This window comes from Ictidomys tridecemlineatus, chromosome 6 (assembly GCF_052094955.1).
Source record: "Ictidomys tridecemlineatus isolate mIctTri1 chromosome 6, mIctTri1.hap1, whole genome shotgun sequence".
NCBI lineage: Eukaryota > Metazoa > Chordata > Mammalia > Rodentia > Sciuridae > Ictidomys > Ictidomys tridecemlineatus.
Genome location: NC_135482.1, coordinates 196348533 through 196368048, shown reverse-complemented (window position 1 = coordinate 196368048; position 19516 = coordinate 196348533). Strand labels below are relative to the sequence as shown.

Here is a 19516-nt window from a genome sequence, read left to right as displayed (position 1 = left end):
CAGAGCGGCCCAAGTCCACCACCAAACCCTGATGGACGCCAGCCCCTGCCGAGTGGTGGAGTGGTCGCAGGCTTGGTGGCTTGGCACACAGGGCGCCTGATCAGCGTGATCACTGCAGTGTCTCCACTTCTGACAATGTATACTTTGATTCTTTGAAAACATTTCTCTCCTATGCTTCATCCATCCTGCAGAATGTTAAATGCCCATTGATTTAAATGTGTCTGAGTCTGAAGGAAATTCAAATGCATGTAATAATTTAATGAATTGTAAAAACGTTTCTGTTCCAGATTGTCAATAGATATTCCTAGCCAATTTTCTCCCTGACAAATACAATTGTGCTCAAAGTAGCCTAGTTTTCAAATTCAGATATCAAGATTACTTCTTCCTTCAAATGAGCGGTTTATTGACAAATTGCTAAAACTATAAGAAATTCTAATTAACAATAGTGATATTAAAAATAATCTCTAATACACAAACAAAAGGTATACTGCATTATATTTCAGCCACATATCTAAATTGGATTTTCGAAGTGAAATGACCTGTAGTTTCACTATAATTGCAATTGCATATTTACCCACAGAGGTATACGGGGTAATATGTAAGCACGTGCATAGAATTCATATTATAGTTTGTAAAGAAATGGCTTTCACATGCATCATTTCACTTGATTCTCACTAAAACGGAAGCAGACCAGACAGATCTTACGATAACAATTTTAAAATCATAACACTGTGACAGTAATATGAAATGACCTGCCCAGGTCACATTCCAGGAGAGAGGGGAGAGAGGACCCAGAGCAGCAGAACAGAGAAAACCCAGAGAGAGAAAATCCACTCTAAGTTTTATCCTCACACTTCTTATCTTCTCAGTGACAATGTTTAAAAATTCTAATCACTGCCACATAAACTGATGGCCCTAGGATTACAGTGTCCGGTCATAATGTAAGATTTCAAAACAAAGTAAACAGAACCACTCTTTAGATTTTAAGAAAAATGTAAGATTCCTTGAAAGGTTCTTTGTTAAATGAAATTTTTCCTAAAATAGATACAATACTAAAATGTAAAAGTGTTTAAATTTTCAAACCTTTTATTTTCATTTACTTATATGATGCCAGGACTCCAGGTCAGTCTTTTAAAGTGAATGGGAAGTGGAAGGCATGTTTACCTCAAATCCTACAGACAGACTTCCCACTGTTAGTTTTACATAATGTCCATTCTTGAGAGAACTTTTGTAAGCTCTTAAGGAAACCTTTGGGCTTTCAGTGTTAGTCTGATTGTTTTTTTTTTTTTTCTGGGCGGGGGGGTGTGGTTGTGTATGTGTATGTGTGTTTTTTTTTTTTTTTTTTTGTATTGCTTTTTCTGGACAAGCAAGGCTTGCTTTTTCCATTATTTACATTGCACAGATTCATGTGTGATGGCAAAGCAACCAATGTGCTGACGCAGGCAGTTCTTACAAGGGAAAGAACAACTAAGGGCATTAAATCCACAGCATGAAAAGAGACAGACAGACAGACAATGGAGACAGAGAGGGAAGGACTGACTTCTATCCTTCAGGAAAAGTCACCAGCCTGCCCTATTTTTAAAAGCAGGCTCTGCTCCACGGAGAACTGGCTTCTTTATGCTGCCATTGGTGTGTCACAGATTGTTATTGGCCACTGACCTGAGCCATCTGCTCTGCAAGATTAAACCAGCCGCGCTCACCTGGGTGGAATCTGGACCTCTTGCCACTGGCAAAATGATCAAGGTGTAGATGTAAGAAGCCGGTTATGTGCTGATCTCTGGAAAACAGGAATGCATCTAAAGAGTGGGGTTTATCTTTTCTATTTCTTCGTCACTCTCAAAACATCATTTATTCTAATATGCTTAAGATGAGTGTTTTGTATTTTTAGGGGTAAAATTTGAGGGCAGTAAATTTTTGTGCATTCTTTGGCCTGATGGAGGTTTTTTTATTCTATTTAATACTCTCAGGAAATTAAAATAATCATTGAACTTCTAAAACCCCAGGGTCTCACTTAGATACCCCATTCCTGCTGTATTGCCTGCTTGTGTCAAAGGTTTTGGGGGCTAAATAATCTAGAACATTGAAGCAGATCAGAGTGAAAGTTATCACTAAGGCAAGTGACCATGCCTAGCGTTCTTTTTCAAGTATCCCTCGTTAATGGTTATTTTTTCCTTTGTTTTTGACTTTATTCCTTTTATAAGTAGCAATTATTCATGTGGAAACAGGTGTTTTTGTCTAAGATTTGCACATGGTGAATGGAAACTACAATTTAGAGCTAAGAAAAACCTCTCTGTTCAATAAGTAGAGTAATGCATTGAGCAGGGTACTTTCCAGGCTACCAGGTTTTCCTTATTTGAGGATTGAATTTTTCCTATCTCCCTGGAAAGGGAGGGAGACAAAGAGACCCTGAGATGTCGTCCTTTAACCCAGAATCTTAGACTCGGGGCAGATTCTCTCCCTGTTTGTCTCGAGGCTCTGAGGGAACACTCCTTGGGTTGCAAGACCGTCTCCTCCTTTCCTGGGGATTTCCAGTGTCTAATGTACCTTAAATTTTGAGGCGTGTGAAGTGTGCTTTCCTATACTCTTCCCCACCCCGTCCGTGGTCTCAGGTCATCTACAGAATGAAAGACACCACATCCCCTCTACACTTTCCTAGGGCAAACCTTCCCAGAACAGCTTTCCCTCACTGCTCTTTCTGGGCCTTAACTATTCTAGTTTATTTCTTCTGTATCTATTCCTTTGTCTCAAATCTTAATGTTTTAGGATTCCCAAAATTGAATACATTATTCTAAATGCGAATCATGGGCTTAGGACGTGAGACACAATGCCTCAATTTTAGGAGCACACAGCATTTGCTGTGGTGGTGCTGGGCTTAGAATGGTGAGCCGTAGTCAATTAACACCCACCTATTTATCCCAACTGTTCTCCTGTCAAGACAGGTCCTTAACACTCTGAATTTATACCATTGGTATTTTGAATCAACCAACTGAGGCTAACAGTTCTCCCTAGTAAATTTGCTTTTGCTCTTCTTGGCCCCAAATATCAACCTATCCAGATCTTTCTAAATGTTGATTGTAGAGTATTCGTTTTCACTGCCTGGGGATACTCCTTACAGATGTGTATACAACTATGTACCCAGGAGGGAGGCCAGGACCTGACGGAGCAGCTGTCCTTGACACTCCACTGCAAGCCACATGCCTGAAGCCCAGTAACTGAAAAGGGACCCTGTGTCCTGGTACACTCACTGGAGGTGAAAATCAGGGATCCTGAAACTTGTGCAACCCACACAGATGATTCCATTCACATGAATTTTACAGTCACACTGAGCCACACGACTGCATCCAGAGGCACAGATCAATAAACAGCATAAAAGCAGGGATGGGGGGGGGCGCTGGTTATAATAATCTATTTCTGAATACAGATGTTTACCATACAGTAATGTGTTCAGTGCACATTTATATTATGTACTTTGGCTACGGATGTTATAGTTTCCAATAAAATAACTGAGGCTAGAGACCAAGACTTAACAGGCCCGTTCTGCTGTGGCTGTCATTCCAGGTCAGAGGGGCCGGGGGCTGAGGGGACATGGCTACTGCCTCCTCTCTCTCCACATCTGTGCATCTTGTGGTGTCTTCCCTAGCAGGGTGGCTCCTGTCAGGAAAGCCCAATGGCTCAGCAGGACAATGTGGAGTGGGAGAGAGGGAGCAGAGCTCAATGATGGGGTTCTCGTCCGCACTTGATCAAGCCACACTTCTACACCTGAAAGGCCACCAGAGGGGGACTCACCACATCAAGCAGCACTCTGATGCACTAAAGTCAGTCACCATGTACTTCCAGAGGTTGAGTCAGACAATTTCACTCAAGCCACATGGCTACCAAGCAACGGGGAAGAAAGTAAAAGAAACGAGATTCATTTGCACTCATTTGCACACACACACATACATAACACATTTGTAAGGAAGAGTTATATACAAAGGGGTAAAGTGTAGACCTCCATAGAGTTGTGGGGTGTGAATGATTTCATTTTTCCTCTGGTTTATTTCTCCTTTGTAAATGTCCCATGCCAGCCACAAAGCTTTACACATTCTACGTGAACGCAGCCTCTGCTCCTGCGGTACCCTTCTGGTTGTACGTACATTTGATTGTCTTGATATTTACCTAGGACTCCATCTGAGTTTGAATTGGCTCTTTATGATTAGTCCTTGACCAACCTTCTGCTACATTCCTTCCTGAATTATGATATCTCTCTGCCTGTTTTTCAACTCTGTCTCACTGACGTTGATCTTTGAGGGCTCAAGGCTGACACTGCCCCCATTAAACATCTGGTTTTAAAGAAACCTGGCTTGCCCCAACCCCTCTTGTCTTGCTCAGGTTCTCCTGCACACAAAAGGAATTACAGCTGACTGGGCAGTGGTGTCACTGGCAAAATCCAAGAAAGTGGCAGAATGCGTTGTTACAGACTAAACCCAGTCTATGGAGTGATGTCACTAAGGTGACAGAAGGAGCATTCCCACACCTCATTCTTCCACAGAGACACGGGTGAGTCAGCACTATATAAGCCAACATGCCTTTATGAGAACTCCAAAAACCAGTTTCAATTTTCCAGGACCCTGGGTGAATACGAACTCAAAACAGCTGCATTGAAATAGTTAAGAAAAATCTTTGCATTCTACAGAAGAGCACCACTCTCCACTGGGTACAGTTTAGCACAATTGGGAGAAAGTACAAATGCACAGCTTCCTCCTCAGGGAGGAAAGAAAAGAGCAATGTGAGCTTGCCCACATTTCAGGGACTACCCAAGGCATGGCTTCTCTTTCTCCTGACCGGGAACAGTAATGAGACCAGCTTGGTCACTGGGAACAAAAGACAGTTGACTTGTGTTTTAATCAGGATTTTCACCCCTATGACTAAAAGACTGGGCCACAACAATCCTAGAGGAGGAAAAGTTTATTGGAGGGCTCATGGTTTCAGAGGTCTTAGTCCATAGAAGGCTGGCTCCGTTCCTCAGGGCTGGAGGGGAGACAGAAGATCATGGTAGAAAAGTGTGGCAGAGGGAAGCAGTTCACATGATGAAATCGGGAAGCAGAGAGAGAGCCCACACTCCAGATACAAAATATACACCTCATAGCCACGCCCCCAGTGAACCACTTCCTCCAGCCACACCCCACCTGCCTCCAGTCACCGATCAGTTAATCCCATCAGGATCCATTCTCCTCCAGACCTTCTGGTGATGTCTCACACGAAAGCTTTTGGAGGACACCTCATATCCACACCATAGAAGCACGCTTGCTGCGGAACCACAAGAAAACCCACAGCACCGTCGACAAGGAATAGAAGGCAAGCAACAGGAAACACTCTGTAGTTAGGAAATCACACACACAAGCCCAGAGAGCACATTCCCAGAAAGTTTAAGTTTCCAGAATCTGTAACCAGGATAATTGGTAAAAGTTTTTCCTGGCAGAAATCGTTACAAAATATGCAAAAAAAACCCAGGGAGACATAGATCAAACAAAAGGACAAAATTAATCTCCAGAAACCACCCCTAATGAAACTGAAGTTTGTCAATTACCTGATAATGAATTCAAAGAACCATCTCAACAAAGCTCAGTGAGCTTAAATAGAGCACAAATAACTATTAAGAAATATCAGAGAAAAAAATGTATGCAACAAAATATGAATATTAACAAAAAGAATGAAGTTATAACAAAAAGAAGAAAAGAGAAATTATGAAGCTAAATAATATAAAACATAAAACCTGAGCTGAAAAAAAAAATCACTAGAAGGGTTCAACAGCAGACCAGGTCATTGAATTCAAAGAGAATCACTTAATTCAAAGAGAGATCATTTTATTTATTTATTTACTTTTTAGATGTAGTTGGACACAATACCCTTATTCCATTTATTTTTACGTAGTGCTAAGGATCGAACCCAGGGTCCCCGTGCATGCTAGGTGAGCGCTCTACCGCTGAGCCACAATCCCAGCCCCAGAGAGAGATCATTTTAAATTATTGATTCAGGAGAGCTAAAAGAAAGAAAAGAATGAAGAAAACTGAAGAGAGCTTAAGGACTTATGAGACACCACTGCATAGAACAAAATGCGTGTCATGGCTCTCCCGGAGCCTCCCACAGAAATGAAAAAAAGGAGCAGAGAGATTACTTGAAGAAATGGTGGCTGAAAACTTGTCAAATCAGAGAAGAGAAATGGACATCCAAATTCAAGAAACTCAACAGGCTCTGGCTTCAATGAGCCTAAAGTATCCACACGGGGACACCTGTAATCACACTGTCCAAAGTCAAAGAGCAGCAAGGACATGTAACCAACACACGGAAGGAAGCTCTCATGAGGCTATCAGAAGCCTTCTCAGAATAAACCTTCAGGACAGAAGAGAATGGAATGAGCTACTCAGCGTGCTGAAAAGAATAAAGAGAGAATACCAAGCAACTACACTATGCATTCATCAACAATGAAGATGAATCAAGACTTTTCCAAGTAAGCCAAAGCTGAGGGGCTGCGTCCTCACTAGTGCTGCCCCATGAGCAGTGGTGGAGAGTCCTTCAAGTTGGGAGGAAGGGTGGCAAGTAGAGCCAGAAGACATGCAAAAATAGGAAGGCAAATGGAAATACAGAGACAAACGCAAAACTCTTCAATGGTGTAAAGCGGTTTTAATTTTGTTATTATATTTAAACGTCCATAGTTTAAAAAACTAAACATTTTGAAATACTGGAAATGGTATAGTATGAAGAATGAAATCACTGATATCTGAAAAAAATTAAAAGGCCTAAGCACAGAAATAGGTATAAGCATAAAAATCTGCTAATAGATACACAGCAGTGACAATAGGTCATTAGTGACACCAAGAACAGAAAGAAGAGGAACCAACCGTAAAGGAGAGAGGCCTTTGATGTGATGGAAGGTAAATTGTTACTGGGTTACAACAGATGTAATGATAAGATGTCGCTTGTGCTCCCCACAGTAACTACAAAGAAATACCTATGGAAGGGACCAAAAAGAAAAGGGGAAAGGGCACAAACCGTGTCCCTGCAAGAAACTCAAAGAAACAGAAAAGAAGGTAGCAAAAGAAAAGGACCAAGTCTGATGTAAAAATACAGAAAAAGCTAGCCAAATGGAAATACTGTGTCTTTCCTCATCAGTAACAATTGTGAAGGTAAATGGATCAAAGTTTCTGACTAAAAATTAAAAAGAATTAAGAAACAAGATCCAATTATGCAAATACAGAGACTCGATTTTGATGTAAACATATACATAGACTGGAAGTGAAAGACAGAAAGACATTCCATGCAAATACATCCACAAGAAAGGATGGCTACATTCACATCAGACAGACTCTCTCTCCTTTTCTTTGGTGGGTGGGGGGGAGCGCTTAACCACTGAGACACATCCCCAACTCCCCAGACCCTTTGCCTGTTTTTATATTTTTATTTAAAAGCAGGCTCTCACTGAGTTGCTTAGGGCCTTGCTAAATTGCTGCAGCTGGTTTTGAACTTTCAATCCCCCTACTTCAGCCTACGGAGCACTGAGATTATAGGCACACAAAAAACATTCCCAGCCAGAATAGATTTTTAGTAAAATTGTCACAAGAGACAATGAAGGAAATATACAATGATAAAAGATTTGATTCAACAGGAAGAAATAGAGATTATAAATACATATATAAACACCCACCAAGAGTACACCCAAATAAATGGAAGAATTTAAGGAGAAAAGAGGCAGCATTGAACTAACGTTAGATTTCAATGTCCTGTTTTAAGAATTGATAGAACAACCATATAGAAGATTACTAACAAGAAAGAGAGTTTGAACAAAACTATCGAGCAATTGGACCCAGCAGGCACTTACTTGTAAAATACTCCACCCAACAACAGCAGAACATATTTTTTCCTCAAGCACAAAATGAACATTCTCCAAGATAGACTACAAGTTAGGACACAAATTAATTATTCATAAATTTTAAAAGTTTGAAATCACACCAAGTCTCTTTTATGACCACAATAGAATGGAAGTAGAAATTAATATATAAGGCCAACTGAGAAATCCACAAATATGTGGTAATTAAATAACATAATCTTGAAAACTACTGGGTCAAAGAAGAAATCACAAAGGAAATTAGAAAATACCTTGAGACAAATGAAAATGATGATATATTGCAAACTACAAAATGCTTCTGAAAGAAATCAAAGAAAATACAAATAAATGGAAAGACATCCCATGTTCATGAATTGGAAGTTTGGGTTGTTAAAACGTCCATCCTATATAAAGCGATATAGAGGTACAACAAAAACTCCCTCAGAATCCCAGCAACACTTGCCCAAATAGAAAAGAAATTCTAAAATGCATATGGAAACTCAAAATATCCCAAATATCCAAAATAATCTTGGGAAAGAAGAACAAAGATGAACATCACACTCTTCCTGATCACATAACGTGTTAAAAGCTACAGTAAGCAAAACAGTATGGCAGCGGCTTCAACACTGACATACAAGCCAGCGAATGAGTTGAGAACCTGGGGAAAAACCTTACGTATAGAGTCATGATCTTTCATAAGGAGGCCAAGACTACACAGTGGGGAAGGAAAGGAAAACTGGATTCCATGTGCAAAGGAGTGATACTGGAACCTTACCTTACACCATGTACGAAAAACAAAGACCTATACAGAGGTTCCCAAGCTATAAACTCCTAGAAGAAAACACAATGGGGAATCTCCATGATACTGATCTGGTATTTTAAATATGACACCAAAAGCAGGAGCAACAAAGACAGACAATGAGACTGTATGAAGCCAAAAGCCTTCTGTGCAGCAAATAGTCAGCACCCTGGAAAGAGCCTACAGAAAGGAAGAACCGTTTGCAAACCATACATCTGATAAGAGGTTAAGAACCCAAACTCTTTAAGCCAATAGCCAAAAGCAAAACACAAACTTGATATAAAATAGGCAAGGGACTTCAACAGACATTTCTCCAAAGAAGACATCCCAGATCCAACAGGTATATGAAGAGGTGCTCAACAACTTCACCAACCACCAGGAAACTGCAAATTCCCACCATGACGCGGCATCCCTTCACACCTGTGAGGGTGGCTATTCTCAATACATTACCAGCATTGGCAAGGAAGTGTAGAAAATGGAACCCTGACCATCTGCTGGTGGGAATGCAACGCAGGAAGCCACAGTGGAAAACGGGTTCCTCAGAAGATCAGAAGTGGAAATACTCTATGCCCCACATGAGGTCCAAAAGAACCGAGCACAAGATCTTGGAGACACATCTACAGCACGCTCCCTGCAGAGTCATTCACAACCACCAAGGAGAAAACACCCCACATTCCCACCAATGGGTGAATGGGTGAAGAAGATGTGTAGTATGTATGTGTACATACAGTGTGTGTGTGTGTGTGTGTGTGTGTGTGTTTACACTGCTCACAAAACAGACGACTCTTGAGGACATTGCCGTAGGTGAAACAGGTCAGTCACGAACAAATGAACACCACAGGATTCTTGCATGAGCCCCCCAGAGCAGACACCTCGGAGACGGAGGGCTGGGTGATGGGGCTGTTGTTCAATGGGCACAGACTTTTAGTTTAGCAACATAAAACATGCACAGAGATCTGTAGCAAATAATGTTCATGACGTTAAACACGACTGTACTGTTCAGTTGAAAACTGTTAGGACGGCAAACTTTATGTTATGTGTTTCTAATGACAGTTTTTAAAAATGACACTAAGTAAAGCCCAAAACAAGAACAAATCAGTTAAACTTTACCATAAATTCTTAGAACACATGATCCTTGGAAGTTAGTTAGTTCAGATCCAATTTTATAAATAGACTGGAGCCTTAATTTTTCTGGCTTTATTCTCAGACTCAGTATTCAAGTAAGTTTGCAATCCCTTATTTTTATCAAGTATCGGTCTCCCAGATGGTAAAGGTTTAATAATTATCTGTGATGTGTGTGGGATATAATATGTATATTTTACTTTTTATGGGCACGTGCATTCCAGTTCTAAGCTTCGTGGATGCTTCTTTGTGAACTTGGGCATCGGATGTACCCCAGATCTCTGGTATTTTGAAACTCTGTCACGGACCAGAGATCACCAGGGGCTCTCACATTTGCACGTTTTTTGTGTTGTTTTGTTGTACCAGGTATTGAACCCAGGACAGTTCTACCACTGAGCCACATCCCCACCCCTTTTTGTTTTCTATTTAGAGACAGGATCTCACTAAGTTGCTGAGGCTGACCTTGAACTTGTGATCCTCCTGCCTCAGCCTCCCAAGCCCCTGGGATTACAGGCGTGTGTGCCACCACAGCAGGCTCACACTGGCAGTCCTTTCAGAGTCCTGGCCCAGGTTGGATGACAGCCTCACGTAAATTCACTTAAGAGGGCTGGATGCCTTTGTTTTCATTTTTCACCTATTTTGGGCTTTAATCCAAGACAAGGATTTTTTTAAGCTTTTCCTTGATGAAGAACATAGAAGACAAAATGATGATGAATGGTTTTCAAACCACTTTTAAACCTTCTCTCCTTTTTATCCCCCAGGGCCAAGCGGAGGCTGGCCACTCTTCTTCTGCTGCGCACACGGGGTGAGCCTGGGTGTTGTCACGGCCGTCACCCTCCAGCCACCGAGGTCGGTCCTGACGTTCTGCTGAGCTCGCACTACTATTTTCATTTTTCCTGGAGGTTTTGCACCTGGGGCCCAACCAAATGTCACCTCACAGGTGGGCTCTGAGAGGGGGATGGCATTGCTGTGTGACTTTGCTGCTTCCTCTTAACAACCAGGAAGCCGTTCTCTTGCCTTCAGCCTCTCCTGCTCCATTTGTGTCTGACTCTCACCGTCTGCCCACTGGGCTGTGCTCACCTTAATCCTCTGAAATCCGCCCTCCTGTGACCGGCCGGCACCGAGCTGTCCCAGTGTGATACACTCTAAGCCGGTGTTTTGAACCTCCTTCTGCGGTGTTTTGCTTTCCATTTCTGCAGGCCTCAGCAGGGCCTCAGGCACGGCAGGCCAGAGCGCCACCAATGAGCTCCGCTCGGCCGTTACAGACTAGATGCTGGACCATGTTTTTCTAATATTTTGGTCATACACCTGTCAGCATCAATCTCTTACCTATTGATCAGAATGAAGCCCACAGCAGTTGTTTTTATTTTGGTTTCACACTGATGATCGTGTTAGAAGGTGACTCAAACTTCCGAATAAACCTTCCGGAGAAGTCTTACCGTGCCACGGCCTCTCCGTGGAGGTGGCCCTACCTGGCCTTCATGGAGCCCCTGCTCAGCCACAAGGCTGGCAGTGTCCTCTCACACGGTCCTACGGACACCCTCCAAGCCACAGGGCCTGTCCCGTTTCACAGACGAGGCCCCAAACAGCTTTTTCCTGCCCTCATCATCTTGGACTACGGTGGAGCCATCAAGAATTCCAGCAGCTTCTCCACCTCCCCCGGCGCTCCTTATGGACCACACTGAACTAGACCGCCCTTTTCACCTCCACGTGTGGTTAATAATGTGTATTCGGAAACGATCTCGCCTCCTTATCTGACTATGCACACATCCACAGCTTCAGCAGTCTCCCTTCCTGAGAAATCACTTGTTCTACGCTCACTCCAGAATTCGTTATTTGTTTCTGTACCTTGTAAAATAAAACCCGCAAGCTTAACCATATAAAGTCTATATCACCTATATAAAACATTTTCTAAGCACCCATTTATAAGTCTCCTCATTTCCTAGGCTCTATTTCTTTTGTCTGGCTCTCGTATTCAGTTTTAAATCTCTGAAATAAATGTAAAGTTAATGGCTCTCTGTTCCAAATAATATAGATAAAAGGCATATTAATAGACTTTTTAAAGAAGATTTGGGAGCTCATAGAATCCCTGCTACCCAGGACTCCCAGCCACTTATTACTGAATGATTATAACTGGGAATCTAAATTGGAAAGGAAATGAGTATGCTGAATAAGACTTTATCATTCTTAAAGGAATTATTAAATATTTCAAATGTGTTCATACAGTACCACATGCTAGAGTTTTAACCTCCAAAGGTTTATGTTTAAAACACTAACTAATTCCAGGAACAAATATGAATTAAAAATGCTTTCTACGTTTTAGTTATAGAAAAAGAGGGATTCAAGGGCTGATTTTTATTCATAATTCAATGTAACTATTTAAACTTTGCACACCAAACTCATCCTTATCCACACCTTCAATATATGTTTTAACAAAAGTGCCACAATAATATTTATGAAGTAGTAACTGACTTAGTTTAATTACATTGCTTACCAGTTATTATTTCTGCCATGGTAACTATTTGTTGATAAATGATAAACATCAAGAACTTGGGAAATAGATACAACACCTTCTCTGAGAATGGTATGAGCTATGACTTCTTCTTCTTTTTCATTTAAAAGCATGTAAGTCCAAAATTTATTTTTTATATATCCTTTTTCTTCTGGTGGTACATTTTTTTTTTTTTTTTGCCAAAGACCATAATGCTTCAGTTCGCATTGTTGCTGGGGATCACTGCTCGGCAAACATCTCCTATAAAAGGGTCGCCTAGTAAATAGTTCACGCCCTGTGGGCCACGGATGTGAGCTGTTCAGCATTGTTTGGGCTGTTTTGCTTTAGCCATAATTTTAAACAGTAAGGAGCTTGCTTAGTTTACAGGCTGTCCACAGAGAGGCCACAGCTTGAGTGTGGCCTGGTGGTGTGGTTTGCTGCCCCCAGCTATAGATGGTCTTCCACATGGCACTTGATAAAGAAGCAACCTCCTGTTTTCTTACAAAGTGACAGGTGTACAGGGCAAATAATCCTAGTATTTCGCAAACCTGGCCGCACCACAGGCTGGCACTGTAACTGAGGGAGGCACTCCGTCTCCCAGCGTCTTCTTTCCCTGCCTGTAAGATGAGCAGGTGACTGCAGAGGGAGGGCGAAGGAAAGAGAGTCGGGATGAGCAGGACAGGATTGGGACGATGGAACAGAGGAGAAAGGCAACAGAAAGTGAGATAGGGGCTGCATCCATCCAGAGCTGGAGTCTCCAGAGATCCTGCTCAAGGTCCCAGGCAGCTCCTTCTTCATGTGCATGTGACACCTACTAGATGTGCACAGAGATGAGAGTGGTGATCACAGTGCAGGGGAAGGCAGGCATTCCAACAGAGGTTCAATGTGCGGGGAAGCACCAGGATGTGCGTGCAGTAAGGAGGCACCAGGGAGTACAATCACAGAGGGTGGGGAGATATTTGGGGAAGATATTCTAGATTTGGTTCCAGCTTAGCACAGCAAGAGGAGGGTCATGTCCACAACCCAGAGGAATGCAGAAGGCCTGAGAATTGCTATGTTCTGTATGGAGGAATACAAACCAGTTGAGGTTGTCGAAAGTAAGCGTATGACTCAGGAGAGGGGAGAGAGGAGGTGGGCAGGAGGGGTCAGCACGGGCCACAACATGTGTCATGCAGAGGAGAATGCACTTCACACTGTGGCAGCAGGAAATCATTTAAGTCCTTTAAGCAGGCGGTCTCGCAGTCAAATTTGCATTTAAGATAAATCATTCTGGCAACTGTAAGCCTGGTTCAGAGGGGCACAGACGAGCAGGAAGATGAATTAGGGATGGTCCCTGAGCCCTGGCTACAGATGATGAAGCCTAGATCGGGGGCAGTCATAGAAGGTCAGAGGAGGGAAGACTAATTTGAGCAACATTCATGAGACAAATTGGAAAACCTTGATGACTGATGGAAATGGGAAGTGGGGGAGGGAAGGAGAAGAGCAGCGTGGCCAGGACACACAAGCAGGGACCTCAGAGCCTGGACAGAGCAGAGAGACTAGAACTCAAGCTGGGGCATCAGCAGCTGGGCATGGGAGGGGCATCAGCAGCTGGGCATGGGAGAGGCATCAGCAGCCGGGTATGGGAGGGGCATCAGCAGCCGGGCATGGGAGGGGCATCAACAGCCGGGCATGGGAGGGGCATCGTCAGGGAAGGTGCCTACAGCCAGATGGAGGTGTGAAGGCAGAAAGCAGGTCAGCCTGGGAGTGCAGATGGGAACTCAGGCACACACCCAGGGGAAGCTGAAGGCGATTCGCAAAGTGGGAGAGGCAGAGGCCAGAGAAGGAGCAGGCAGGGCAGAGCTGAGGAGGTGAAGGGAGAAGGCCAGGCCAGGATCAGAGGAGCTGGACCACAAAGGGCCGAGGAATGACCTTGAACAGGTGGAGAGAGGGAACATGGCAACGCTTCCAGCATCTTCCACATCCACCAAGATAGAAGCACGGGGCAGAAATTAGAGAGACCAGATCATTTTAAATAGCTGTTTTAAAAACATAATTACAACTGGGCATAGTGGCACATGCCTATAATCTCAGCAATCTGGAAGGCAAGTTCAAGGCCAGCCTTAGCAACTTAGTGAGGCTCTAAGTAACTTAAGTTGTTGTCTGGAATTCCCAGTACAAAAAAAATCAAAAACATAATTATATATAAAGTATTACCATTCTGTGTAGAATATATTTGGCCATATAGCAAGGCTCTGTGTCAAACAAACAAAGAGGTTGAGAAGGTTCTGAGGCTGACAGTTGACAAGTGTGTGTGAAAATATCAACATTTAGATTAGGTCTATTTTTAGTTACAGTTAGATACTGTTAATGTAAAGTTCCCTAGAACTCGCAGCCTGGTGCATTATTGGGTCTCTGGCTATTGTAATAACAAGAATAGCAAGTAAGAGGCTTGCTTACAGACTCCTACCTACTAGGAAAGAGAGGAGACTCCAGCTACATGGCGGAGAGACACTTGAATCCTTGAATAACTATCACCCTGTGGTTCTCAGAGGCAACACCAATGACAATGGGCCAGGTGTCACTGTGTCCCACAGCCAGGCTCTGATTCTATAGGACCAGGGATAGCTGGAGACATCCTCTCCTTTCACCTCCAAAGAACCTAGAATTGCAGGCAAGGAGCATCCTGCCCCAGTCCTGCAAGATATAGATCATTCTTTTCAAAGTCAAATTATTGTACACTTGAAACACCTTTCATTTCTAGGAAATATCACAACAAAACTGCTAATCCATTTTTATCACTGTATACTGTCTAAAAATCATTGTTTGTCACATTTCATTGATAAAAGTCCATTCCTAAGAGAGGAAAGTTGAGTATAATAGATTCTTCACTTAAGTTGGCCCATTAGTTCTCTGTGGTCAAAAGCATTTCTTAAATCCCTAGGGAAATCCCTAGGGAGCCTCTGCTGGCACAGGCTTTGGGACATCAAGGTGGAGCAGCTATGGGGACAGGACACCTGAGGCAAGAATGGCCCTGTGTAGCACAGCCCCAGCAGGACATCTCATTTGGTGGGGGGTTTATGAGAGCAAGAAGGACCAGGGTTACATGAGTAGAAACAGGGAAAGGGGAATGAACAACCTTACCTCCCCAGCATCTTTGGCAGGGCAGGTGTGATAGTTAAAGAAGATACTAGAGGAGAAGTGAATGAGGAGAGGGAGAGGTGTCCTTGCCATGAGCATTTCAATGTTCCTGGGGTGAAGCCCATTTACCCTATGACTGCCTCCTCCTCTCTGCGCACTTCAGGTAAACAGCACCTGCTTTCACTGCATGGCCTTGATTTATTGTTAAGCCCATCTGGTCAATTCACATGCATTTTTTTTTAATCCAAATAAGGCTTCCTTATTCTGTTAACATGCTCAGTCTCTGCTCTCTAGAAATCTTACAGAACACTGTATTGTGCCTGGCACAGAGTTCAATATAGAAATGAAGAGTCCCTAGGAGAAAGGCTGGGATGGAGAATTGCATGCAACAGCGGTAAGGAGAGGACAGAGAGCATCCACCCCTGCCAGGTCTCTAGGTACTGCCAGGTACCCCCATTCCCACTTCCCTGACACTCCAGGGTGGTGGGAACAGTGAGCCCCAGTAACCCTGCCAATGTTTAGCCAGGAGATCATCAAAACATCACCCCAATTCTCTGGGCCTTGGTTCCTCACCCTGTAGTACTAGCAGCTTGAGCCAATCATTTTTCAAGTTCCTGTCCACCCTGGTATTTTCTTATTCTATGAACATGTGCTGTCACAGGCTTGGAATTGCCCAGGTGATAAGATCTGGAAAGAGCAGATATATTATTGAGATGCTTAGCTGAGCACAGCCTCAAATTTTAAAAAGCATCTTTTCCAAAGAGCCCAGTTCCAATGCAATATCTTTTACCACAGGAATGTTTTAACAAATTTGTGACATATGGGCTGTGTACATACATACATACAGACATATACCACATGTATACTTGGATCACATGTACACTTTACATGTGATTATTAGTTTTACCCAACAGATTTTACTTTCTGATCCCCTAAGGAGAATGAGATGTTTCTACTTCTATTTAGTTTCCTTCAAGAACATTCATGTCCTGCAATGGGCTCCTATTGAGTCAACACACTTCTTTATCTGCAGGAGTGCTGAATTGCCCACAGATCCCATTAATGACCTGGAGTAGGAGCTACTGGAGCTTATATCTTCAAGCTTTTCAGCCCAAGGGAAGGGGATCTTTAGAGTATAAATTACACATGTAAAATACTTTAGCTATTTAGTGTGTGCTAAACAAATCATTTCATTTTATGAAACCCTCCCCCATTCTCACAGGACACAGATGAACTCAACCACGGAATTGTGCTCTCTAGATGACATTTTAGTGATTAAACTAATTTCTTTCCTTTGATAAATAAATATCACATCCAGATGATTTTCATAGCATGCAATTTGGTCTCTGGGACATATAACACTGACTCTACAGCAATGACATATATCCTGGTTTCCAAACAACTCCACCAAACATAAACCTCATATGCTCACACAAGCTGACCACAAGTGGCAAGAGACCAGCGATGTGAATGGTAAGTACCTATCACAGGTGCATGTATAGCATCAGCAATCTAAAACAACTTCAAACACACATAGCCTGACTATGGATGGGAAAAATTGCCTTCAAAGCTTTTAAGAACATCAAGAAAAAAATACAACTTATTCTGGCAGCTATGCAATAATCCCATGAGGAGGTATCTTGATGGTCCAGCTGGACCTGTGTTGGCCCCCTACTGAGTCAGTGGCTTTGATTCCAGGATCTCACAGATAACTCGGGGTCCCTTGTCCTTCCTCTTGATTCTACATGAAAAGCTCTGGGAGAGCACTGGAGGGCTGCAGGAGCATCCTACACAGCCCCAAGAATGCAAGCAAACAGTAACCATCACCCCTGTTTGAACGGCACAGGATTCCTGAGGTTCCCAAAGAAAGCCACACACAACCCCGGAGAGGTGGAGAGCTTCCCAAGCTCCCGCGCTAGGGAGAGCACAGACCTGGCTTTCGGCTCCTTCACTTCTCTTGGCCAATTTGGAGCAGCCAAGTTTGACTTGGTCCTGCTTATCAATGGCTTTTCCTTCCACCGCTAAGTAATTCTTCCAGGTGGCACAGGACTAGCACGCGGTGTTAATGCATCGGCTCACTGCCCCCAGGCAGCTCTGAGCTACAAGTGAGTGTTTACTGGATTTCTATAAAATCACAGAAATACTAAGAAAACTTGATAAAAATCATCTCCATTTCCTCTCCGGTTGTACCAGGTACCCGTTAAGCCGAGCACTTCCACCAACCTACTTGGTTTTTCCTCGCCAGGAAAGAGGGGGCAAGGAACCAAGAGCCCCTAGTAGGTACCCTGCCGCCCGCGGACTTGCCCATCACTTAGTCGCCCGCCTCTAAGACAATAGAGCCGACATCGCCCAGTGGGGGTCGCGGTGAGGGGTCAGCAGGATCAGGGGAAGAGGCGACAGCTGGAGAGCCCTCCTTCTCTCATACATCTTTGTTCTCCAACACAGTCTCCCTTTCCATCCCCAAAGAAAAAGAGAAAGAGGAAGCACATCCCCCGCCGCCCCCAGGAGCGGTTGCATAGGTGACCGCGCCGCTTCTGCCATCTCCCTTAGCAACGCGAGGCTTCACGTCCCTCTCAGTTGCCAGCTTCGCCTCCTCCTCCTGGGCTAGGTCCAGAGTTCAGAGGGCTGCTTCTTTCAACCTCTGAAATCACGCCCTAGGGGTTGCGGAGTGTCCGCGATCGGTTTCGCTGAACCGAACCGAGAAGCCTCCTCCCCACGCCCCACTGGCGTGCCCAGCCTGCTCCGCGCTGGGACTCGGCTGGGGACCAGCGAGGCGGGTCGGACCCCCAGCGCCCTCCCCGGGACCAGCCCACCAACCTCCAGGCCCGGAGGCGAGGCTGCCCCGCCAGGCTCCCCGCGCCGGGGACCGCGCGCCCGGCTGCCGTCCCTACCTGCAGGGGAAGGGTCCGCGGGACCCGGGTGCCCGCCGCGCAGCGAAGGTCCGGACTCGGCTCGGGAGCAGCCCCGCGCGGCGGCCGCGGATGCGCACGGCCCGGCGGCTGCAGACTAGAACCGCCGCCCCGCCGCCCCGCGGGCTGCAGCTCGCTCCGCCCGCCCCTCCGACCCGCAGCCGCGGCGTCGCGGCGACACTGCCCCGCCGCCCCGCCCCTCCGCGGCGCCCCCCGCGCGGTGCCGGCCGCAGCGGGTCGTGGACTCGGTTCCTGTGCCCACGCGCCGCGCCCAGCTGCCGGCCTCGCGCGCGGCTCACTTTCCTGCCTCGCCCAGCACGCTGACCCGCCTCCCGGTCAGTCCCGCCCGGTGCCCCGCCAGGTCTCCCGCCCCCTCCGTCTCACGCGTTCTCACGCGTGCTGGGAGACCGCGCCTCTCCCGGGGCTGGCTCCCGATCCTCTCCGGGGGCCTCTCCCACCCCACGACGGCTGGGCTCCCGCTTCAAACTTTTCCGTCCTGACTTCTGCAGGAACCCAGAGCCCTGCCTGGAGGGGTGATCCCCCTTGAGCAGTAGGACCAGAACAAAGGCCATCGCGGGGACTGTGGCAGTTGTCGCCAAGTGAGAGGAGTGACCCCTTTTAAAGCTACAGAGGCCAGCACAGTCCTTCCCCTCTCTGGCATTCAACAGCCTCCTGAAATCTGCTCCCAAATGTGAACTTCGGCGTGGGAGAAGAGGAGCAAGTGCCAGACGAGCCTTTCCCTGGCGAACCGCTAGCCCTCTGCTGCGATTGTCAGAGCGTTGTAATGCTTTCGCTGTGACAAAATGCAAGGTGTACCCACCTCCAGTTTGGTTCTGTAAAATGATCCATTGTCCAAATTTTCCCATGAGGGATAGATATATGCTATTTTAATTCTGGGGTTAATATGGTGTGTATGTGTGTCGGGGTGTGCGCGCTTGTAGCCACACATACCCACACCCACAATATTATACATGCACACACATATATAAAACAGCAGGGGGCCTTGTACATAATGCACACCCAATAACTATTCAAACGAGTTTGTAACCAATTCATTGTTAGATATATTTGGTTATATTGTATGATACATGATTATATAAAATAGAATGGAGAGTTCTGTGCATGGACTATCAATTTCATTCATTTATGGCATTACAACACTGCATTTTCAGGGATGGATTAAGTGACTTGAGATACTTTCTCAATTGCCA

The 19516-nt window shown here is 44.8% G+C and overlaps 1 protein-coding gene across 1 annotated transcript in view; it reads right to left on the bottom strand.

Moving 5' to 3' along the window:
• Positions 1 to 18446, bottom strand: part of Myo16 (myosin XVI) — a 524759-nt gene extending 506313 nt beyond the window's left edge. Inside the window, exon 1 of the mRNA XM_078016333.1 lies at positions 18288 to 18446. The gene's annotated coding sequence lies outside the window, so the exon portion shown is untranslated. The remainder of the gene's footprint in view (positions 1 to 18287) is intronic.
• Between the last annotated feature and the right edge of the window lie 1070 nt (positions 18447 to 19516).